Raw genomic sequence first — 26,972 nt, forward strand, 5'->3', positions numbered from 1 at the left:
GTTTCAGGTTTGAAGACTAATCCTAATAAGTTCAGGTTCCTGCCAGTGGGATGTTTGGCACAACAACCGAGGGTGGAACTTCAGAAGGCGGGGCTTCCGTGGGTGGATTCTGACCCTAAATATCTGGGGATTCGACTAGTAAATGACCCCGTGAGATATTTGTGTCTCAATATAGGGCAGGTATAAAAGGTTCAATTTGCTTTTGGAAAAAGCTACCACTGTCCCTCATGTGCAGAATTGCAATTATTAAAATGATAAAACTTCCTCGATGTCTGTATGCCTTACAGCACTTCCTGTATGAGGTACCAGCGCACTTTTTTGAGACCCTGAATACATTACCAATAGAATTATTGGGGGGGCCCAAAAGAAAAGAGTGAGTCTTGAGACATTACAGAGAACATGGCAGAACATGGCAGAAAAGTGGATTGGAAGTCCCACACTTAGAATTATATTACATGGCATCCCAGCTTCAGCATGCAATACACTGGCTGGACGAGAGTGACAACTGAGAGAAAAGATTACTGGCAGGCACATATGGAGGGCACTCACTGGCAACACTATTGATGTTGGGGACGGGCACCCCAAGGTCCGTCCCATACATAGTCCGCCATGTGGCACAGATATGGGAACGAGTAGTTAAAAAAGTTGTGAGACACACCCCTTCTGCCCCATATATGCCCCTATGGGTGGTACAAACATTTGCCAAAATAGAGGACTCAAAGTCGATCCGAAGATGGAAGGAGGGTGGGTGCATGACAATGGCGGATCTCTTCCACAATAAACAATTCATTACTAGGGAAGATGCGGAGTCAATGTTTGAGCTGGGGACAGGAAAATGTCTCCAATATGGGAAGACTAATCAAGTCGCAAGAGAGATATGGACTTCCACCCCAGATAAACCTGCAAAAAGCAGAGTGTTACAGGTTATGCTACATATGGCGCAGGGGAGACATTTCATTGCACACTTATATAGGGTGTTGCAAGAGGATTTGACGAATGCACCCCTACCGGTCCAAGTTAGATGGGAAGAGACACATGGGGAGCCCCTGTCTGACAAAGACTGGATTAAAGTACACAAAGCGGTCAAAGCAATACATTTGAATGTTAGGTTTAAACTAGTCCAAAATAACATTGTACACCAGGCATACCTCTACCCAAAAAGACTTATTAGAATCATTTTGACAAGATATGATAGATGCCCCAGAAGTGGAGCTGCTGACTAGGATTTTATCCATATGGTATGGACATGCCCGATGTCTCGTTATTGGACTTCAATATTGGAGAAAATAAAGGAGGCGATGGGATGGTCCGTTCCCAAAGGTATACGGGAGGTGTTACTGGGTCTCCTTTTTGCTCCAAAAAAAAAAAAACGAAGTAGGAAATTTGTAATGCTTGCGTTGGCATTAGCCAAACGATGAACTGCTCTATCATGGATGGGCACTACTCCCCCGAAGACTGAGTCTTGGTTGAAAGATATGGGCGAATGGGCAGCGGCAGTAAGAATGAAGAGGGTGAGATGTGATGAGAAACTGGAGGACGATCTGTGGGCTTGGGCGACCATGCTAGCAGATATAAAGGACTTACAAATACCGTCGATAACATCCCCTACACGCAGTCCCCCACAAGACGGACAATGACGGTTTGTACCTAATTAGACTTGGAGGAGTCAAAATGTTATGTTTCATATAGGTACCCTAATATAGGCCCGGGTAACATCATACCCTTTCACTCTACACTACATAGTAACGAGCCTTTTAGGATCGAATGTTTGCCTAGTTCTAGTCCTGGGCGCAGATGGAGGGTTTCCCTGAGCAATGGGGTTCTATGATTTTATCTTTAGACTGACACAGTATGAATGAATATTCATAAGGGTTCTTGGAAACAAGGCTGGGGCTACACCACCTTCCTCCCCATATCTATGTACATGGTTCATCCCATAAGTCAGCCTCAAATCCAACAATGGCTAATACAAGAAACAAGGGATAAAGGAGCCCTAGATACTTACTATATAAATATAGAAACTCTTGCTAATGTTAGTTAGAGGGAACCAAGACTTCCAGGCCGACACACTGACCAGAGATGCTGAGGCTCCTGCATGCAGATGCCCCAGCTGACAGCGGTCTAAACATCCCTTGCGGGGTTTCCAACTCGAGACCAAGAGAGGCTCCTACATTCTCACACTGCAGGTAATGGGGTTCGACTAAATCCTAGAGGGATTCTTGGATTTACACATACTCACATGCTAGGTACACTTAGGTACATCTAGAGAGGCATTGTAGGAGTACCCACACTATTATCATGCATTTTATATTCATGTATTTATTCATGCTTATTGCAAAATGGTAGAACTGTACTATTCTTTTATATTCATAGTACTGTTAATCATATATCTCTGCTACTGTCTAATGGTTGTTGCAGCTCATATATTTTACACAAGAATAACAACTGTTCAATAAATCCTTATTGAAACACCCAGACTGTTTATTCTGTGTACCTCTGAGATAAACTAAATGAGCACGAGTGACTGAGCGAAAAGTAGTACATTGTTTCCACGTTCTTGAGGGATCAGGGTTGTCATGTTCTAAGGTTGCCAGAAACTAACCTCTCCCTGATAAGAGGAGACACTAGTGGCATTGTGAGCTAGCTTATATGCAAACAGGCTAACATCTGTCGGTGTGGGTGCACGGAACCAGTCTGCCACCAATCCCACAGTTTATGTTGTCCATACACGCAGGTCCTGCATGGGTACCATAGGAACTACATGGAAAAAAAAGTGAAAACCACGAACTAAATGGATATAGGGCATTTTAAAAGGGAAGGTGACGCTGAAAAGTTGTGGTTAATATGAGGACGGGAGGAAGAGAGATTTGAGCAATTGGGTAATTGTATACTTATCCTTGAATCAGGAAACAAGTTGGCGTATCAGAAGGAATATGAACCTGCTGTAATGATGTTTTAAAATGTAAGCAGACTGTAAAAAAAGTTGAACTGAATGCATGCAGATGTCTGATGTATGTAAAAGGAACAATGTAAGTTCCTAAAATGTCAATAAAGAAATAAATAAAAAATAACAATAGCTGACTGGATTGAGTATGAGCCAGGAGCAATCCTGGAAGTCTACGACTTCCCTAAGTTTACAAACTGCAAAGCTTTCCTCTTATAAAAATGGGATGGTAAGAGATGGGTTTTTCACTAATAAGTTCAATTAAATTCATTAAAAGACGTATTTGCTTCCATGCTTATGGTATCATACTATAAAGGTCGTCTGCAAGAAAGCGAGTAGGTCAAAGCTTATAGGAAGGTGAATGTTCAAATTATAAATATTACTGTTTGGCCGTGAAGTTCAGTGATTATGAATCCAAAAAAATAAAGACAAATAATTATCTCATTTCTCTTAATTTAGACACCCCAGATTTTTCAAGGACGGTAAGTTAAAGTTGTGTATCCACACTAAAGTGTTGATGGTGATCATGGAAGTTGAGCAGTGCATTAAGAGATTGTCTACTATGATTTGGGATAACAAGCTGGCCCTGAATATTCTTACATAGATAACATCTGATTGTGGCTGTTAACATCTTAAGTCCAGACACTTGTAGACATGGTTGGAAAGAGGAAGATAAAAACATTCTGTAATGAGGGATTAATTTAGAGCTTAATGCAAAGGTTACCAACTGGATGGGAACATTGAAGCACTGTCTCTACTGCCCCATTTGCAGCCTACCCACCTTTTGTAGTCTAACTTGCTATGGAAAGGAGTTTTCAAAGAAAGTGTTTCTGCCACATGGATGGAAAACATTTGGCAAAAATGGGAAACGTGCATGAAAGACCAATATGGGGGTTGTTTATGAGAAATATAAAAGGGATGTACCTGACTTTCTGGAAGTTTTCGCATTGCACAAGCCAGACAATACTTGTTGTTTTTCCACCCAGTTGATTTTACTGCTTGATTGTTCCTGTGCAGGGCAGTCATGGGTAGGAAAATGCACTGTTTGAAGTACTGCAGCATTTTGAGCTCGAGGAGTGGGTTATCAATGGGAGTCGAATGGAGCTCCACCATTGGAATATCAGCAATTCTTTTTAAGTTTAGAAAGCTTTATTGAAAAAGCAAAAGACAAAGTAAAACATCAGTACAAGAAGAAATGACAATAAATGGAGGTAAAATGTTATTAACGTAAACAGTATACAATGCAGTCCCAAAAAGGGATCTAAATACTATACCTAGGGAAAAAGCTTTTTAAAGGTATTTGTTTTGTGGAAGGGGAGAAAAGAAAAAAGGGGCAACCAGAAATACACAATCGATATCATAAATTGCCAAAATTGAAAAGAAAGGTGAAAAAAACCAGCTGATAATGACAAAGGAGATTTAAAAGGGTACAAGGTAAAATTAAGGAATCCTTCTAGAAAGAAAATCAGTTAGAGGCAACCATAACAAATCTCTTTTGATCAATAAAGGTACAGTGGTAGCAAGGGCACGATCAAGTCTGTGGTGATGACATAGCAGGTTCCAACAAGCACTGTATGAAATCTTCGAAGTATCTTTCCAGTTGGTTGTAATGATCTGAAGGGAAACAGCTATACACAGGTCTATAAAATTACGTACATTATGTTGAACGTCCCAAATAGATGAAGAGCCTCCCAAAAAAATATGTACAATCTCAAAAGGATAATCTGTGTCTAAGATGTCATTTAGTTTTAACCGGATACGAGACCAGAGGGATTTTACCAACAGGCAATAAAAAAACATGTGAAGAAAGTCATTGTCAGCATGTGAGCAGGACCAGCACTTCTTGGAGTCAAGTAATTGACTCATTCTTTCAATCTATTCCCAAATCCCCTGATAGTCTTACCTATCTTTCATCCCTTGACGCTCCTATTTCAGGAAAAGATGGCTTCACGGTTCGCTTTTACCTTCCCTTTAAGAATGTTCTAATACCACACATACTTTCACTGATCAACTATTTCTTTACCAAAGGTGAATCCAGAGGTTCTTTTACACAGGCTATGTTATGCCTCATTCCTAAAAAAGATAAGGACCCCTCCCTATGCAAAAATTATCGGCCTTTTTCTTTGATTAGTACAGACTGTAAAATTTATGCAAAAGTTTTAGCAATCCATATTAACAAAATAATTCCAAATCTTACTATTATTTATCAATCTGGGTTTGTCAAAGGTAGATCTATTACTGATAACTAGATAACTCTACTCAACATCATCCACCTCGCCTCAAAAATTGACTGCCCAATTGCAGCTATCACATTAGACGCTGAAAAAGTGTTTGATAGGGTTAGCTGGGACTTTATGTTTAGTGCACTGAGATGGCACGGTTTCAGCCCCCTCATTATTCAATATATTCAATTGTTGTACTCAGCCCCTTCTACGTCTATTTTGGTTAATGGTTCCCAATCTAATTATTTTTCTCTCCATAGAGGCACCAGACAAGGCTGTCCCCTTTCCCCTCTTCTTTTCATTCTCGCTTTAGAACCCTTTCTGGAAAAAATTTGCGCTCATCATCTTACACCGGCTTCAAATTTCACGATATTGATATTAAATTCACTGCGTACGCAGACAACATCTTACTCTATATCTCTAATCCGTCCACTTCTTTACCCTCACTTTTCTCTTTATTATAAGAATACTCCGTAGTTTCTGGTTATAAATTGAATATAGACAATCTGAAGTCCTTCCGCTCAACAAATTTTGCCTTTCCCATATGTTTGATGGTTCTGGTTTTGAATGGAATCCGAGGAACATGAAATGTCTCGGCATTCTTTATACTGCTACTATTAGAGATACAATCAAACTCAACCACAAGGATCTACTTAAAAAGATCTCAGTACTTATAGATGGCTGGTCTCCTCTCTTTTTATCCTGGTGGGGGAGGCTGGCAACTATCAAAATGATGCTCATTCCTATCGTTAAATTTTATCTTTCAATGCTTCCTATCTCTCTTCCTCTCTATTTCTTTAAAACCATAAATCGCCTTCTAACATAATTCTTATGGAACAATCGCAAAGCCAGGATTTCTCTCTCTCGTCTCCAACAACCCAAGGACTTAGGTGGTGTCAACTTTTCTAACCTTACTCGCTTTAACTCAGCTTTCACTTTAAAACAAATTTGGCCCATTTTAAATGATTCGCTTTCTCCTTCCTTAACAGCCTGGAGTACACTTCAGCTTGCACAACTCTCACCTTTTTCATTTCTTACAGCTACTCGCTTATCTCAGCCTCCGAAGCGATTTCTTACTCCTACATTTAAACTTTCCAAAGCACTTGCCCTCTCACTGTTTCGCTCCTCTTTCTCACAGGCTGATTTTTTCTTCCTTACTCTGGTATAACAAATTCTTAAAGATCAATAACAGAGCGCTCTTCTGGAAAAGAATGGATTGATAAAGGTATTATTACTTATGTTTATTTACTTAAAGATAGTTCCCTGAGGGATCTCTCAGACATTTGTGAAACATTTCATCTAGCAAACACCTACTTCTCCCAATATCCCATGCTTGCAAGCGCTTTAACCTCTATTATTTCCCAAAACAGTTCCCTAATTAATACTACCCCATTCCCCTCACCTCCACCAGACTTTTCTACTCCTCTCAAAGCTGCTGCCATTTACAAACTACTATCTCGCCCCACTGCTGATAGGCTCAAATCTAAACTTGAACTCCTATGGGAAAAAGATTTAGCTCAGGATTTCTCCCTCCAGATCTGGATTTCTATATGGTATAAAATACATACTGTTTCTCACTCTGCCAGCACCACACAGACTTTATATTTTTTTTACAGCAATTCTTTTTAACATTGAAATTGGCCTGTCTGCAACGATTAGAATTTAAGGACTCAAAATGAGAAATCTTGAAAGATGAGCAGTACAGGGAGAGAGATTTCAATAATTTTTCCAGTGAGTATGCTCTTACTTCTTCTGTAACAAAGGAGGGGTGTGGGTAAAATGTTAATTCATCATGTTAATTCACATAGGAGCCTTTGCTATTTGTTAAAGACAAAATGCCTAAATAGAATTAAACAAAATTTCACAAAAGTTAGAACTTAACTCAGAAAGAATGCTTTTTGTGACATGGGCCCTCGTTACAATGACTGCTATCACCTCGGCCAGGTGTCCACCCAACTATAGGTCAGCGGTCCCACCTGCCTGATTACAATGTGACCACTGTGCAGGCAGTCGGAAAACTGTTCTTTTTCATTGTGGCTTGTGCTGGGACACTATAGAAGGGCCGCAGCACTGGCTGCAGTAGAAAAGAGCATCTCTCAAACATCCCTACACCGTGTGCCAGGCACCATGTGGTACCTGTCACACGGTGCAGGGATGTTTGGGAGGGCACCACATGTGCCCCCCGGGCCCCATAGCGGAGGCCCACGGGGAACGGTAGCCATTGTAAAGAATAGGATTCCGACTGCCGCCACAACAGGCTCCTTGAGCTCCTTGAGCCTGTCAGAGGTGGCGGTCTTTCCCCCCACCGGATGTGCACCGACTGCCAGTAATCTAATCTAGTGGTCGGACCGCAGCTTAGATGTCAGGCAGACCACCACTGACTGCTTGTTTGTGGCGATCCGCCCGACATCATAATGAGACCGTTGGTGTCATCCGTTCAGCTGTTTTTGAGATAGAGGTGCTCAGGTTAGGCTTCAGAGTTTAAAAAGTTAGATAACTCTGGACGGTTGGGGCCCTGTGATTGGCCGAGGGAGCTTTTTTCGCATCCACCATCAAACTGTTCTGGTGGTACCGAGTGATTTGATTAATCGGTGGCCACAACTCAGCTGACTACTGGACTCGGAGATTTAGGGCCTGATTTAGATCTTGGTAGATTTGGTCCTGTTGTTGCTTTTCCGTCAGTTTCTCCTGCTAGGCAGTCCTCCCACTCAATTTAGATGCTTGTGGGTCTATGCATGATATTGCCGGTATCTCCATAAGAATTTTCCTCCTGCACTGATGGCGCCATGGGCAAAAGCAGCTGTTGGAGGGAGTCCAGCCAATATCCGCCGGGCCAATCCTGATGTGCCTGCCTGCAGATCAAACTGTGGCGGGTAAACCTTCACAACTGAGTTGGTGGTGTCAAAGTTTAAAAGATAGAAACATACCTTTTTTCTTTTTCCTCTTCCATTCCCAACATGAACCTGATCATCCAAGTCCTTCCTTTGATGCTGCTACATGACAATGAAGCTTATAAACCCAGTTGCCACGGTAATTGAAGGTAAGCTTCTGTTTTACTTGTTTCCGTTTGTATTGTCTGTTTGTATTAGCTCTGGACTTATACATTTTGAAGTCTCTCTTACACAGAATATTTTACTAATGTGTAAAGCATATATGTGTTATGTTGTCATTTAAGAAATTTAAAGAAACACAACTGTATAATTTTATGTTAATTTCAAATATGGTGCAAGCTGCCATCATGATAATGGACACTTAACCAAAGATTAACATCAATCAAAAATTCAAAATGTGTCCATGCAAGTGTGCTCAATTGCTTTTCATAAATCATCACATTATAAACATATGCATTGCATATCATTGGAATGATGTATTTGTTATAATATAGAAATTGCACTAGACAAGGTAAAATGTTTTGTTTTTAAAATAAATGTTAAATCAATATTAGTTCATATATTTATAAATGTAACATTCCCCCATGTCTTGTGCCATTACTGTATTTTATTAAAATGTAATTTTCTCTTTATTATTTAAGGTGCAATGCAAATGTGTTTATTTGGTGTAAGTGTTCATTATCATGATGAATGTTAGCACCAAAATTGTAATGTCTCTTACAAATGTTTATCACTAATGTTTGTACTGTACAAACATGTATTTTACAACCCCATTTGTATTTTCTGTCATACATGTAAGTAACAATATGTATTTCATATTTTCCTCATAAACATTTCAAATTATTATTGCCTGTTAATGAATAATAATGTTAGGACAAAATTTGTAAAGTCAAAATCGTTTTATTCATAATTGAGATACCTCTCCAACTTTCATTCCAAAAATGTCTAAGTCCAACAGGCTGTGATTTTGTAGCCCATAACTTGCCTCCTAAATATACTGCTAAGGGGTAACCTTCACAGGGAGGGGCATCTATCGGGCGCTGAGCAGGCCCCTGAAGGATCTTTCTCGGGAGGGGTGGGTTTGGGTTTGACAGGGGATAAGGACAGTTACATTTTCACAACATAGAGGAGCACCACAATGTATGCCATTTGCAGGAAAAATAACATAAGAATCAATAACAAATTATGTTCAATTCTTCTTTTTATTCTCTTAGTCTTCAAGAAACTGTCACCAGTTTACAACCAAAAACAGCCAACGGGTTTCATCCATAACAATGGACTTCTTCAGGGCTGTAATGACAATCATAGACACATTTTCTTAACACACATAAGATAATACACAACACAACATGTAATACATCGACAATCCCATTACAAAAAGGAAATTTGGACCACTCAAGGACAAACAATGCTATTCATATACCACACCATAATATTCCTAAAAAGAAAAGGTTAATAAAAACTATTTTCCGATCTGTAAAAGACAATTTACATACAAACGAAAAACACATACCAGCCACATTAAATGTTAAAAACTTGTTTATATGAAATTTGGAGTTACATTTATGGGCAACCAATCTAATCCCATGTCATTCCTCTATGATTACTGAGTATCATCCCAGAGAAAATCAATCTACATCATCATATATGTGACACATCGTCAAGTTTGTTGAACAAATTCTTCATTATAGAAACAATTAAATAGAGGGTGGAGAAAAGGACCCGCAACTGATTCTGTACTTTCTGCATATTCTATATGTCACTAATGAGGAAATTGAAAGAGCGAGAGGGAAAAGTTGCAGCTAAAAATTAAGTACAGCCAAAAAGATGTAGGTAACCATGCAGAGACAGAAAGAAATAAGGAGAGTTCATCTTTCAAAAAGTCCAAGTATGGCAAGGAGTGACAAGTTATGTGCCAAAACATACATGTTGCATCTAATGAGTTAGATACCTTCCAACTTCATTCTCAAATGATTATGTCAACGGATATGTTTCAAGAAAGCAACACCACTCATAGTCCCAATGGATAATGTACGCCATGTGTGGAATCACGAAACACAATATCTTGTGTCCCTAATAGCAACAATAAATATGCAATGGTCGCTGCATCAGCATAGCAATCCATACCTTTAAAACCATTGTGCGCAACCAAAATCCGTTGCTGACATAAGGAAATTGCATTTATTAAAAAGCACAGGATTTCTTACCCAAAAGTATTGCGATGTGCAAAGTGTCAACTAGTATCCACTTGTCACCATCCAATAAAAGTTCTGAAGAACAACATATACCACATATGCGTATATAAATCCATGGGGTCAATCCACCCAGTTGTGGCACCTACAAGTAAAAAGAGAGATAGAAAGAGAGAGAGGGGGGGGATGGCATCACAACCAATCAAGAAGCCAATATGATTCCTGGTGGTAGACCCTTCCTTTGCAACTGCCAGAAATAGATTACACTTGTGTCTGCAGGTCATAGATTAAACCATTTGATCAGAGTTGCACATATTGCCAACCACGTAAGCGAGCAAAAATAGCAACCTTGATTAGTACCACCACCACCCAAGACCATTTATATATGACATACAGTCAACAGAGCAGACATTTAGAAATAGTGATTGTGATTCATGAACAACAACCTTCATATGCAACACATGACACATGCAACCCCATGCCCCCATTCTGGGAGGTACTAACTCATTACAGTCCCATTAAATAACGAATACTGTGCCTATTCGGAACCTCCAAGAGTGACCAAAACAATGAGTAGTGTGAGAAAACACAAGTGAGATGGTACCATCCACTATATACAGTCTCCCAAATAACCCTGACACCCATAGAAAGAGCCACTGGGGAAAAGAAGGAAAGGAGATGACAGAATGGGAGGGAAAGAATTTGAAAGTCCAGAGGGAGAAGAAACACCAGCACCAGAGTTTCGAGAGCCACCGTAAACCATAACAAGCAACTCCTCTCACAGACCCTGTGACTCAGCATGGGAGGAGAACGTGCACAGGCTCCCATTCCCCCTCTGAGAGCTGAACCACGGTGCTAGGACCAATCACAATGCAGCATTGCAGCATTATGATTGGCTTAGGGGGGCCTGTGTGCTTCCGGGACCTGCCAGGAAGAGAAATGGCTTCGAAGGAGAGAAGGCGGACGTGAAATGGTAAGAGTTTTTTTTATTTTGTTTTTTAAACACCGTCGCCTCACCACCCTCTTTCCTTCTAACCTGCCACTGTATAGGCAACATATTCAGGCCACTTTGTTATGTCTCAAGTACAGTTCACTATCAGCCCTCTAGGACACGGGGGAGGTAAGAGGTGAATTGGGGAGGAGGAGAAAGGGTAGGAAGGTGGGAGCTGATAGGGTTTCTGAGGTATAGGTAGCTGGAATGTGTTATGTGCGTGTGTCCATATGTTTGACAGTTGCATGTAGGTCTGGCCTATGTTTGAATGTGTGTTTGTTTGCAGGTGTGTGGTATTCAGGTGAGTGTGTGCATTTGGTTTTGGTTGGTGTTGTTTTAGGTATAGGTGTGCTTTTGTTTGTTTTGATGAGTGTGCTGTTGAGGTCGCTGGTGTGGTTGTGGTGAATATGGGTGTGGGTGTGGTAATGCTTGTGGTGTGGTAGTGGTTAGGTGTTTGTGGAAGTGGTGGTGGTTGTTGTGTTGTGGGTGTGCTGGAGGTTGTGAGTGTGATGGTAGGTGTGGTGCTTGTGGGTGTGCTGTTGGTTATGGTGGTTGTGGATGTGTTGGAGGTTGGGGTGGTTCTGGGTGTAGTGACAATAGTGTGAACATGTTGTTTGTGTGGTTTGTGCATATGTGTGCAGCTCTGTCTGTTGGAGTGGCTGCCTGCATAAGTGTGTGTGCTTGGGATTGGGAAGGAAAAACAAATTTGGGTTGAGGAAGGAAACTGAGTTGGAGCAAAAGGTTGGGCTGGTTGCACGCCTGGGGTGAGCAAGGAAGCTATTTTTACAAGCGATCTCTGCATGCCCGACAATGAACCATGAAGGGCATCCAGAAATACAACCATTTGTTGCATTTGGCAGCTAAAGCCCTGGATGCTTTTCACTATCATAGTCTAACCTAAAGAGATGCTGCATAGAAGGTCAGTAGCCTCCTCACTCAGCAGAGGTGACAGGGGCAGGGAGTGAGGTGCCTGTGACAAAGGAGGCCCCAGCCCTTTTAGAGGTAACTGGGGAGGAGCAAGAGGAAGGGTGGTGATCGGCCTCTGAGTGGCGGACAAGGATGTGGTTGGTACAGTTCCTGTAGTGTCCACTCCCACTATAGACTAGTTGCTTGTGCAGGTCTCTGAAGATGATGACAAGGTGGTAGCCTCTGTTCCAGTACCCTCACCCTTCATGCCACTGTGTCCATCAGCATCAGATGTTTCACCACCCGAAACTGTGGCCAGCTGCTTCCCAGCCTTCTTGGCCAATGTCCCTTTTACCTGCTCTTGAAGATGCTGTAAAGACATATACAATAGTTTAATTGTATCTGTGTAAATATAACTGATCATGATCTTTTTTCTCTAAACATTTCCAAAATGTTCATATTTCGCCTGCATCAAGGCTTTTAAACTTCTGTTTATTTTTATCCTTATCTCATGCCTGTAGCAAACATCTTCAGAAACAATTGGTAACAGTTTAGCAATTTCCCATTATTGCTCCCATATTCATTTTTATCATTTCTTTTAACCAGTTTCAATTCTCTCCAGGAACTATTTAAAACATCTGAATGGTTCTGATTTGTTGTATGGAATAGTGAACTTATGTCACAAAATGAATAGAAAGCAAAAACCCATTTGTACATTGTGTGTACAATGCAAAAAAGATTATATATTTTTATTTTTAAAAACAAATATATTAATCAATGTGTGTTAATATTTACTGCAATGGTGTACCAATAGTTGTATGAAATGAAAGTTTTTTTCTTTTGTTTAGGCATTTCACAATGGCAACACTTACTTCAAGAAAATAAGGGGCTAATTATGAGTCTGACTTGCGGGGTGCGGCGGTGGTGGTCTTCTGACTGCCCTAATATGGCCACGGCCGGCGGCCACCCTGGGACCACCGCAACCGTCAGGGATCAGAGATATTCTTGGTGGTGGGCTGTGGTCTTGAGGCCGCAATATTCTTGGCAGGGCTGCTGCAGCCCTGCTAAGCATATTACGAGTTTTCTCATGCCACACTTTTAATGGCGGTGAGCCCGCAATGAAAAGTCAGGCCGTGAGGAAACAAAGGGGGCCCTACAGGGACCCTGGTGCCTCTGCTCCATGGGCTGCATGCAGGGGGGGCACATGGTGTGCCCCCTTGTAAGCATGTAACCCTATGTTCCTGCACAGAACAAAATGCACAACATTGGGCATTTCGGTACGTGCGGGAACATACTTTGACGTCCCCATTGGGGTGCCTATTTCAAAGGCACTGCCATAGGAATGCCAAAGAACCGCCCGCCAGTGAGTTAAAAAGTCATAATCTGGAGGGCGGTCTATTTAGTCTTTGGCAATGTGGGAGATGGGCAGCATCGTAGCAGCCACGCTTCCACACTGCCAGAGTCATAACAAGGCCCTAGGTATTCATCAAAAACAAAACATTATTTTATGGATTCAGCACTTAAGTTGCTCATTAATGTATCACGCCCTATGAATTTACTTATGCTGTTGAAGAAATTCAATAATAATTTTGTTGGTATTTTCAAATTACTTCTACAGCATAATTAAATACGTGGGGATCCATACATTTCAAATCCACTTAAGTACAGAGTTAAGAAAGTTTAAATTTCACTCCACGATATCTTAAGTTATATTAAGTCTGTTTTACCATTGTGAAAAAAATGAAAAAGTATTCTGTCTTTCATGTTAGGAAAAATTAGCACAACATTACAGTAAATTTTGAATACACTGATTCACATATATTTTTTACAATAAAAATAAAAATGCAAATAACAATATTAAAATTATTAAACCTTCATGCATTTTAAAAATGTTGTTGAGTCAATTTTTGCGCCTGATTTTAAGGTGTCAAGATGGGATACTACAACATATATGTGACCAAACATTCCAACTGCAAAAGTCCCTTTAAATAATCTTTTTTTGTTCATTATTGATGTATCATCTGGATACAACAAAGGACATAAAAATAACGATTTAGGTATGTGTTATTCTGCCACCAATGTATTCACATTCCTGTCTGTGTTTTCCAAAACTGTATGCCTATCAAATGAAATATATATAATACCTACTGGCGGTTGCGAGTAGATAGCTATAGTTAGGACCTAGTTTCCATATGAAAAGTATTTTTTGACTTGCCTATAACTTTGGTGTCATTTGACCAATCTTCATGAAATTTTCCCATAAAAATTTCAAAGTAGGTTCCGTGTGTTGGGGCTGATCCGTGCAGTGCGGGCCGAGAAAAAGGGGTGCAAAAAAAGGGTGAGCTTGTAATGTTAATTTCCTTTTGAATTACTCCAAATTTGGCAGAAAGGTAGATGCTGTTATGCAGATTGTGCTTTTTGTTACTTGGTGCAAATCTGTTCAATAAGTTTTGTGAAATTAAATCCGAACAGCATAGTGATGTCTCTGGCCGTGTTTGTTTTGTGGCGGTTTTCGGTGATCGCGGTCAAATTGCGAATTTGTTTAAAAGATGTTTTTTATACACACTCCCTATGAAAATGTAACTTTAAACAGTGCAGTGAAAAACCCCTAGTGTCTACAATACTGTAAAATGTTTGCATGCACGTCTTTTACAGCTGTTAAAAAAAGGTGCATCGTCACAGTTACCAAAGTCATCACACCTCTCAGCGTAATAGCAGAAACAGAAAATAGGTTTTGAACACAGTTTTTAAAAAAGCTACTACAAAAATACGTGTACAAACATGTTCTTTAAGTTAGTAATGTGTGTATTGTAATATTAAGAATACATTTTTTAAGTTAAAATGTTTTAATATGGTGGTGGTCGTTGAACGTCTACTTTTGTTTTGTGATTACACAATGTGATTGTGATGACTGCGACACTGTCACACTGTTTTGCGGTGGTTTTCGGTGATCGCGGTCAAATTGCGAATTTGTTTAAAAGATGTTTTTTATACACACTCCCTATGAAAATGTAACTTTAAACAGTGCAGTGAAAAACCCCTAGTGTCTACAATACTGTAAAATGTTTGCATGCACGTCTTTTACAGCTGTTAAAAAAAGGTGCATCGTCACAGTTACCAAAGTCATCACACCTCTCAGCGTAATAGCAGAAACAGAAAATAGGTTTTGAACACAGTTTTTAAAAAAGCTACTACAAAAATATGTGTACAAACATGTTCTTTAAGTTAGTAATGTGTGTATTGTAATATTAAGAATACATTTTTTAAGTTAAAATGTTTTAATATGGTGGTGGTCGTTGAACGTCTACTTTTGTTTTGTGATTACACAATGTGATTGTGATGACTGCGACACTGTCGCGAATTTCAAAAGGACAAGAGCCTTTGTGTTGAGAGTGGGTATAAGACTGCTACATATAAGACTGTATGCAGACTTTCAAGTTCCCTAGAAACACCCTGTTCCCTTCATCTGTAAGGTGAACCCCGTCACCTCTATATATTCTATGCATGTCAAAACACAGATTGTTGTTGTAGATAGAGCCCATATTATAGTCTCTGAGGAAAGGAGAAAGAGTTTTAGTAACATGTTTCCTGGCTTTGTCAATCTGTGGACAGAATTGATTTTACCACTTTCATTTCTGTCTTTGCCATATATTAGAGTACACCAAAACAGTGTAAGGAAAAAGCGACATTAGTTCTGCAGAGGTATCCTTCATTAGGATTTCCAGCCCTACCCCAGTCAATGTATGTAGATCATTGCCACCACAGCGCACAATTACCAGGTGAGGAGCTCAACAGTCCACAATGTTTATAATCAAAGGCAGCAACTGATGAATCTTTAACCCTCTCTGGCCAAACCAAGTAATATTCACATTTGACAAACCCAAGTCCCTGTCAATGCCTCTTTTTTGCAGCCTCTTTAGCCAAATAAACATAGCTATGGCCAAGAATGCAGACTCTTAGCATTTTGAAGTGAAGGAGCAATAACAGTCAGGAAAAGACTGTAGTTAAATGAGGTAGTTTCCCCGATGAAAAGCAGTTAACATAGAGGTGTTTTCTTTAAAAAAAAATATATATATATTTCATTGGATGCTGTCAGTATGTAAGTCAATAAAATTAGGAAGTTTGTTGGATGCATTAGAAAGAAGTCCTATTATTGGCTGTTGTTTAAAATAAGAAATGTAATACAGACCTTGATATGTTTTTGAAACAGTGGAATAAACAACACCTGCTGTATCCCATTTGGAAGTCGCGTGTTCCTTCTAGAATGTGCTGTGTACTTGTGACCTACTGGTTGCACTGGGTTGCTAGAGACACTGAGCTAAGAATGTTTTGGGGGAAAGGGTTTTAAAGAGGCAGAACATTTTTTTAAATGTTGAAGAGTTATGACACAATTTAAGCAATGGTAAACTTTAAATTCCAATTGAAGACTATGTATTAACTGTTGTGCAGTATTTTAATTTAAAATACTGACGCTAGATATAGGTTTGGATTCCCTTTTTTTGCGATTACTCCACGATCATCATGAAAACATTGCAAACGCGGAGACAGGAACCTCGTTTTGAAAGAGAGGGAAAGAGTTGACAGATGCTAACCATTCACAAGATGATCATAGAGTGGAGAGTTGAAGAGGTTGCCATTTTATAGTTGCTTTGTATGAGAGTGGTGTACAATTCTTGTGCTTAGTTTTTATAAATCTTATCAGTGTCAAAACTATCCAATTAGAGCAAAAACAACAATATGATCTATGAACTGAGTTTACTGGTATGTATATAACTTTTTAATTATTAAAAAATGTAGATTAGAAATGAAGACGTATATGGGAGTTTGACAAAAAACAGTATCACACTGATATGAAAAAAAATGTATCAGATAAACTGTATCTGGCAGAGGGTATGTGTTAAGATGTTAGTACTGTTGAAAATTACCATGAGCAATCCCTTTAAAACTGACAATGTTTTAAATGTCTAAGCATCATGTCCAGAACAGATCTATGTTATTTGTATTCTGGAAATTGTAGTACTTTTCGTCACATTCTGAAACAGGAGTTGTGTAGTTAGGAATATAGATAAGAAAAGGTGCTGCACCTGTAAATGGATTATAAAGTGGTAGTACTTGTTAGGTATGTATTAGGACGTGTTTGTCACTGTGGTTTTTAACTTATATGACCGGTTTGCATATGTTTAGATGGTGGGATATGGTTTTTCTGCTTGCAGATACTTATATTTATGATAAGACTCCTGAGTTTACTCAAAGATGTAGTGAACTATATATTTTTGAAAAGATGGCCAGATGTATATCTATTATGAAATTACGTATATGTTTACATGGTGATCTATGTTCTTTAAGGCTGTAGAAAATGTATGTGCTGAGGGTGGTGAATTTCTTTAAACATGCTGTGTTAAAATTGAGGAGGATTAATAGTGCAGAATGCCTCTTGTGAGTTCTTGTGCTACCTTCCCTTGGTGTGTAGCTTTTCTTTGAGAAATGCTGAATATGTGTTTTAAAGACAAGAAATATTTGAGAAATGATGTGGGTATACTATTAAGAGTATATTTTGTGCTTTAAAACTGTGAGAACTGTGAGAATTGTTTTTTCAGTTATAGAAATGTAGTGATGCATGTGCTAACTATAATTTAGGCCCTGCAATGCACGGTTTATGACATCACATACTACATCACTTATGACATGGTCAGTGACATCACTGCATCACGAGCATGTAGTCACACAAGACCAGGGCAAAGTCAAAAGATATCACCTACATGGACTACATACTCATCAGAGACCTCAACTTCCACCTCAACAACCACAGCGACCCCGATTCAGCCACCCTCCTGGACAATCTTGTCAACCACAGACTGAAACAACTCATCACCACCCCCACCCACAAGGCAGGACACAATCTCGACCCCATCTTCACAGGAGATAACAACATCCACTTCAGCCATACCACACAATCTCCTTGGACAGACCACTACTGTGTACACTTCCACATCAACAAACCCGCCACCCCCAAACCTGCACCCTGCCCACCACAAAGGAAGTGGAGCAAGGTCACAGAGGAGCACCTCAACTCCACCCTCAACAGTGATGCATCACCAGTCAACAAGGGCAAAAACATCGCCTACATCTAGAAGACTCCCTGCAGCTTTTAGAAGCAAATGAAATTTTGCCACACTAATCCATCTCAGCAGGTCTTCAAACATACATTAATAAGAGCGTTCATCTCTCGTCATTCCATTGGCAAAATGTAACCACGCCTGGTTGATTATAATCGGGCTTAAGCCAGGTACTATGTGGCACTATATCTCTCTTGCACCTATGCAGTCTTCCGGAAAAAAAGATTTATGTCCCTCAGGTTGGGGGAGTGGCCTTTTCTTTACCATCTACCCAGTTGGCGTTGCCTAACTGACAATACAACATGCAGGGCTTGTGTGTCCAGTAAGGAATCACTTGAACATGTGGTATGCCCCTGCCCAGCACTGTTGTAAAGCTACAAGTGGTTCTGTTGTGTAAGAACCACAAGGTACTTTTTCGGAACCAAAATATTTCTTTCAAAATCAAAAATGACTTGTACTGGACTTTTATTAAATGTACCACACCTCATTAAGCTTTTATCAAAAATATATATTTAATACATTATTTGTTTTGATTTTCTATTCTTCTTACCAATTGTGTAGACAATTTTATACAAAAGATAATAACAATGAGGACTGTATAACAAAGAGAACAATAACAAATCTAAGACGATTCAGTGGGTGACCGTGGTGACATATAGTGCAAATTAGTGACCCTTCAAATTCAAACAGTAAACAAGACAATGGCATAAATTCTACGTCCTTTTCAAGTCTTTCACTTTAGCTAGCACTATTCCTTAAATTAATTGCTATAGTGAGTCAGGACATGAGATGGTTGTACATCACCGATTCGACCCTGTAAGATATGCGTTTGTACACACATCAAGTAGAGTCTTCTTCAGGAAAAAAAGGAAATGGCGACAGCCTATTCAAAGGAAAATTAAATTCCTATTAGCTTGGTGTGGAATAAGATATATATATATATACTGGTGGTTATTTCGTGCCACAGCATTGCATTCAAGCAGCATGCTCTGGACAGGGAATACACAAAAGGCAGAGGCACATAGGATGGTAACGTAAGAAAATGAACATTTTCTAAAAGTGGCATTTTCAAACACATAATACAAAAATCATCTTTACTAAAAGATGTATCTTTAGATTCTGAGTTTAGGAAGTCTCAACTCCATTTCTCCATCTTGTCCCAATGGAAAGCTATGCATTTAAGATGTTACAAAGCAAATGCCATGTTAGCCTCTTGGTCAGATAGTCTTGCAATAGTGAAAAATGTAATGCACAGGAATTCACTATCAGGCCATGTAATAAACACCAGTACATGTCGTACCTTTCCCATACACTGCAACCTGCCCACGTGGGTACCTTAGTCCTATTCGAGGGATGCCTTACATGTAAGAAAAGGAATGGTTTGGACCTGGCAAGTGGGTGCACTTTCCAGGTCGACATGGCAGTGAAAAACTGCATGCAGGCACAACACTGGCAGGTCTGAGACACCTCTGAAAAGCTACCTGTGTGGGTGGCACAATCAGTGCTGCAAGTCCACTAGTGTTACAAAGAAGGGGTATACCCAAAATCACTGGGACCTGGGTGCAAGACAGTATAAAGTATGGTGGTCCCAGTATTATAACATCAAAACAGTGTCAATGGAAAACATGCAATAGTAAAATGGAAAATCAAAGAATAACTATACTGATGCTGCATTGTTTAATCACACTGAACATAAGTTACAGTTTATAAGAGCGACATTTTTGAGCAAAAGCATTTATAAATCATCATTGGAGTGCCCAGATGAATAAGTGGAAGGGGAAGGAAAGTGACTCAAGTGAGGTTGTGAGGTACAAGAAGTATAAGTGGTGATGGATATCACAATCAAATTGTTACATATATCTTTTCAATGCCAAAAACTTTAGTCATAATATATAACACATGTATACAATAAATTCCATCGCCATGTAACACAAGAGTTCCCAGTAAAGCAAGTACTGTTGAAGAAACTGGCATCAATGAAGAGTCGACGTTTCAACCCCTGTCTGAGTATAGGATCTTCTAACCCTTACTGATGGGGCCTTCCTCAGGACTGAAGTGAAAGTGGGAGGGACAGAGCACCGTGAATGGATAAGGGGGGACCTCACAAAATTGAATGAAAATCAGAATTACAATTTATTAATTTGTTGATTTTTCATTTTGTTTTCCTGCCTGGTATTTGGAATTCCTTTACCTTTTGGCTATTCTTACACGCCTTGCAACCCATGCAAGGATAAGAACCAACAACCAAATCTCTTTTTTTGGGGGCCTTCAGAAAATGGCTTCTAACCAGATGGTCCTTTAAGGTTGGCCCTCTCCTATATGTGATTAGTGGGCTTTGAGAGATACGTGGCCCTATGATGGTGTCAGTTTTCAGAATTTTCCAGTTCCTCTGGAAAATCTGAAACACCTCAGATGAACTGGTGGTATATTTGGTAATCATTCATACTGCACTAGTTTCCTCTTGGGTCTCATCTATGTTTCCTGTTTTCGCTCCTAGCAGATCTTTTCTTTGTACGCTTTCTGATTTTCTCCCTGCCTCTTTTAATACTCACTCAATGTATCCTCTTTCTCTGAATCTACAAAATGCTTCATCTCTTGATTTCTCAAATTCATCTTTTGTGAAGCAGTTACATTTCATCCTTACTATTTCCCCTTAGGGGACACTGCTGATCACAATTCTGGGATGAAAACTGCCAGCGTGTACTTTGCTGTTTCCAGCTGTGGGTTTTCTATTAAGTGTTGTTCACAAGGTACTGTTTTCAATATAGTCTAGTAAGTCAAAATAAGGTACATGTGTGCAACTTATACATTCTGTGAACCTCAGGTTGAGGTAGTTATCATTTCCAGAAACAGGCCATCATTTAAGACACTATTTTATTTAACTTTGTCAAAGGCTGTGCTCATAAAACAACTATTTGCTGTACCAGACAGAAGTAAATTTGCACAGGACTATCTCATACCTGAAAAAATCTTACTGCACAAATGCACTGTTAAATAAAGAAACATGACAATATACAACTGCGCACGTTTGGACACAAACATGTTTTATTTTAAATCTTTAACACAGTTGTGAATGAAGGATTTACATCAAACAGTGCATTGTGGGATAAGTATGCTGGAAAATCATGACAGTCACGTGATGGCATGGTCTGAAAAGAAGCACGCAGCCATTTCATGACAAGCTGCCTCACTGGTGAATAAGACTCATTATGGAGTTGAAACGCATAATGGATATAATGAGAGCATGCTGTTTTTTGTAATAATTGCACTGTTGCTCCTGGAACTGGGCTTCGGCACTTCTTTTTTATGTTGTTAATGGACAGGCTGGTCCATGCCTGTTAATGTCTGAAGCCGCTCTACATTTGGAAATGATCAGAATATACGTTGTCACTGTTTTTTTTTGGCTTTGAATGGATGATTTCTCATTATCCAATAATAAGGTATGTGTAAGCTCAAAACAACAGAACACTCAACTGCAACTAACTTGGACCAAACAAGGCATAGTAGTGGTCACTTGATGCCCCGGTCTACACATGACCTTTGTACTTCCAGCTGCCTTTGAATGCTCAAAACAAAATACTACAGGTATAGCTCTCAAAGAGGTGTTGTGAGAGATTGGGCTCAAGCAACAGTCACAACCCCTGTTAGGGTGAACCACTAAAATCACTAAATTAACCTGCAGTTTAACCCTCTGGTGGCGTGGCACAAAAGCCGTCAGGCTTAACTTAGAGGCAATGTGTAAAGTATCTATGGACCACACAAACAGTAATAAAGTGAAAACACAACTCAAGAAAACCCCCACACTATTTTAGAAAAATAGAGTATATTTTGATAAATTACTTAAAAGCAAAATGACAAAAATTCAATTAGTAGAACTGAAGTTATGAATTTTTAAAGTTTAAAGTAAAAACTATAACGTAAAAAATCAAAGCACCCAACTGCGAGCATGTAGTCACACGAGACCAGGGCAAAGTCAAAAGGTATGGCTTACCGTGATGGAGTGGGTCAGATACAAAGAGTGGATAGCTGGTCTGTGCTTATCTTAAGACTTAGAAGAAATTCTATGAAATAAGTATCTGAGAAGGTAAGGTTCAGCAGGGCAAGAATGCAGGCAGTGTCTGAGAAGGAGGATGAGGCGTCACCACCAGGGAGCCGCTAGAAGAAGTTGCGGTGAAGATTTCCACATTCAGACTTAGTCTCTTGTTTGGAAGTTGAAAATCTCCAGCGGGTCAAAGCTGCAGGGTGTAGCTGACTAGGCCTCCACGAGGCCTGATACCCCTTCTCGAAGGAGCCGCTTAAGAGGATGTGCTGCTGCAGAAGAGAATGCAGTGAGAGCTGTCACAAAGTCAGGTTGACTGGCATGCACCTTGGGTGGAACACTGAGCAAGTAGGTCCTAGTCTCCTCTCGGATCTCAGAGCTTTTTTCCAAGTTTGGGATTTTGGCTATCTGTGCACTTTTAACACAGCTACCAATAGTCCAGGACTTTGGAGGCACCACTTTGAGGATCAATATGGGTCCAGGTGTGGTTCCAGAGGCTCTGATCAGGAGGCCAGCCAACTAGCCCTTGGAGTCGCTCATGTATTCCTGGGTTCAAGCAGTGAAACAAGGCTCAAGCAGCAGGGTAGGCCTCTGAGGTTTTAGGGCGGGTTTCAGGCAGCAAAGCAGTTTTTCCAGGTACAGCAAAGCAGACCTCTGAAGTACAGATCCAGAAAGTGAACAGTGGGCTTAAGGGTCACATTTTTTAACCTTCTTTGAAGTAGGAGATGTTTCTAGAGACTCCCTTTAAGTGCTTGGAATTTCTTTCCTTCCCTGCCCAGGCTACAGCCTGAGTGCAGGCACAATGGGCTAGTGTGAAGTCCTTTGTGTGAAGGCCGGGCACAGCCTATTGACTGGTAAATTGGGCTGTACCTAGCTCCACCCTTACATCCTGCCAATTATGGCCAATCCAGGCACATCTAATCCTTCTATAGAGTGTCTGTCTGGGAGTAATACACAGAGTCCCGATGCCAAATACACCCAATCATGTGGCATAGGAACATGTTGCAGGACCAAATAGAATATTCATCATACAGATATGTTTTAGATCACATACATTTAAATCACACAGTGCTCAACACCTGAAGAATTGTGAAAAATAAATAATAAAGAATATGGCCCTTATACAAGAAACAATTTTAATTATAGAAATATATAAAACATTCTTTATAAAAAATATAATATCGTGAGGCTCAGACATATAGGCTGGTACATATCACAATTATTTAAACATACAAAACCAAATGGCATACACAAAAAGAGGTTACATAAAAGTCGGAGTTCCAAACCAACACTGGAACTACAACACACATTTGGACTAGAACTAGTTTGGGACTGACTGAATTTTTAAATTGGTTAAACTCTTGCTCAGATGATTTGAAGTTTACTTCTCATTCTAGCAAGACACAAATTGATTTCTTGGATTTAACTATTGTTCCGTATGAAGGAGGATTGATACCTAAACTCTTTACAAAACCGACTGCTCGGAATACTTTACTTAAATATTCCAGCAACCATCCAAGAGGTTTGAGGGATGGCCTCCCTTTTGGGCAGTTTCTGCGTATTCGTAGAAATTGTTATTTTAAAAATGACAATTTTCAAGAGGCTGGCAAATTATCGGAGAAATTACGACAACGGGGTACCCGCGAAAACTGATAAAAAGATCTATGAAAAGGGCGTGGTGTAACCACCGAGAATTTTTACTGACCCCTAAAATAAAATAAAAAAACTATGAGGGTCCCATGTGTTACTACATTCGGGACTAAAAGCAACCATATTTCGGCCATTATCAAGAAACATTGGTCATTGGTGAACAACCACTCTTTTCATATAAAAGAGGAAAAAATCTTTGTGATCATTTAGTCCGAGCAGCCTTAACTCGGGCGGAGACACCTAATTTGACTACTATGTGGGGGATGAATAAAATAGTGGGTCATTACAGATGTGGCGGCTGCCTAATGTGTGACTGTAGTTTAAATACTAAACAATTTGTTCATGCCAACATACGCCATGATATGAGGGAACACTCAAATTGCAATACGCATAATGTTATATATGCAATTTGGTGTCCATGTAACCCATATACATTGGACAGACGACGCAAAAAATCAAAATACGTTTGGGTCAACATAAGAGTCGCATTCGCTGTAAGACAGAAAAGGCACCTTTGGTGTCTCATTTTTTAGAAATGAATCATGCACCTTCAGATTTGCGATGGCAAGTCATTGAAGTGATACGAACACCCTTGCGAGGTGGGAGTATTACTACTATTCTAAATAAATGTGAATGTCGTTGGATCTTCCACTGTGATAGCATAAATAGGGGTTTGAATAATATGGAGGAGTGTCATTCTTTAACCTTTGGATAAGCCCCTAATTTTGTGCTGTATCTGCAATGGTCTAATTCTTGATGTAGTTAATATGACATCAATATCTACACTTGTTGGACAGGATTGTAGTATGTAACTGTTTTTAAATAAAGTTTCTATTCTCTTTTTGAATAATACTGTCTATGAATATGAATCTTGTGAATATGAACTTACTTGGTTCTTAACAATTTGATTGATTTCTTTTTTAATTTTTGGAACAGTTGTTAATAATAGTGCAACTGTGTGCATTTGCAGGTCTATGTACTGTTTGGAGAAAACGCCCTTTATATTTTATATCTTTTGTTAAAAGAAAATGTAGGGCGCTTAGAGAATTAAATTGAATTCATGGTCTGACTAGTATATATGTGTGCAGTTGTTATATGCTGTATACTATTATTTGTGGAAAAAACTTTATTGATGATGAATGAGAACACTGAAGAATGTAATTGTATTCTGCAAATCAATGTTATATTTTGTACATTGAAAATGTCATAATAATTATTTGATGTTTGCGGCATTGTTTAATTAACTGACGATAAAATGATGGTCGATTATTGGTTATTATTTTTTACTCACACTTTTACTGGTGATGGTTCTAATAGCCCGGACTTACGATCGAATTTTTATGTGGTTAATGCCCCTATTTAAGATGGCGCCGACTTAGAAGTTTGTCGAGTGTTCTGTATTTTAAGTTTCTTTTTTTGCTTTTGTTATACAATTGTGACCTATTTATTACTAAGTTCTGGTTCGGTCCATTTTGTTGTTTGATAGTTTAATGACGATGAGACTTTTTGATGTAAAATCTGTTGATTAAGTTTTGCCTTACATTGCTAATTGGTACAATGACCCCATTTAAAGATGGCGCTGATTTAGCTGCTTATGTGCGGGAGTCCTTTTTTCTGTTTTTGTCTTCCGCCTGTAGTCTTGGCGTTTGCCGTAAAAAGGGAAGTTTGGTGGTGTTCGACTAATGGAGATATTCGGCAATTGAGTTGCAAAGGATTCATTCACCGACGGTAAGCCGTCTTTTCCTTTGACAACCGATTGAGGAGTTTTGATTCAGTATATGAGTCATTTGATTACGGAGCCATGTGGCCCCTTACGGAGAGATTTTATTCTCTTTTCGTTTCTATTTAGTTTGGGAGCCTCTTTGAAAAACACATTGAAGGGATTTTTGCCAATTGCAGCTGGCTGTGTACGATTTACCCTTTACAGGTAATATATGTCCGGTTGATAATCGGCTCATTATTGACAATTCTGTAAGATGTGTCCCCAGCACGCTATTTATTTAGGTCTATATCATTTTTTGCATTTGTTGAGATTACGAATTAAAGGAAGTTGAACTTTAGAGCTTTCTCAATTGATATTTTCATCCTACACAAACATGTAAGTAACTTGGTTTGTGTCTTCTGGTTGGATGTTTGCTCTGCATGATTAGGGTACCCATAGATTTGTCTCTTCTCTCCCCTTCTTTTTCCTGCAGAGTTAAAGTTTTTCCTAATATACAAGCATTAATTCACATTTTGCTTAAGATCTTCTGGTAAATAAAGTGAGTATGAGATACAAACCTATACATCTCACGCATTGCTGGTTTGAATAAAATGGGCTTACTTCCCTTTTCTTGGGCTCACATGATCTTTTCCGTTTGATTTATTTTTGTGTATAATTTTTAACACAAGCCCCATTTTCTGTTGGGGATGGTGAGGTTCTTTCCCCTCCTCTTTTCTTAACTATTGCAAATTTTTTATTTTCCTCTTTTTTTATTTTTTTCATTTTGGCCTTGTTTTAAGAATTATATGGTAATTTTGTACCTTATAGATTACTTGGTGGGATGCTCAGTTATCTATCTGTCCTGATGATGACCATGTACCTATGACAAAGGTCGAAACGCCGAATTTATGGAGGACACATTGTTTTGTGTGTTGTAGTTCCAGTGTTGGTTTGGAACTCCGACTTTTATGTAACCTCTTTTTGTGTATGCCATTTGTCTGGTTTTGTATGTTTAAATAATTGTTATATGTACCAGCCTATATGTCTGAGCCTCACGATAATATATTTTTATAAAGAATGTTTTATATATTTCTATAATTAAAATTGTTTCTTGTATAAGGGCCATATTCTTTATTATTTATTTTTCACAATTCTTCAGGTGTTGAGCACTGTGTGATTTAAATGTATGTGATCTAAAATATGTCTGGATGATGAATATTTTGTATACACTATGAACCACTGTTAGGATACATTACTGATTGCCCCTGGTTCAGGTGGTTAGTGCTGCCCCTGTGGTGGTTAAATATTGCAGGACCAAA

The sequence above is a fragment of the Triturus cristatus genome, chromosome 8 (genome assembly GCF_964204655.1).
Source record: "Triturus cristatus chromosome 8, aTriCri1.1, whole genome shotgun sequence".
Lineage (NCBI taxonomy): Eukaryota > Metazoa > Chordata > Amphibia > Caudata > Salamandridae > Triturus > Triturus cristatus.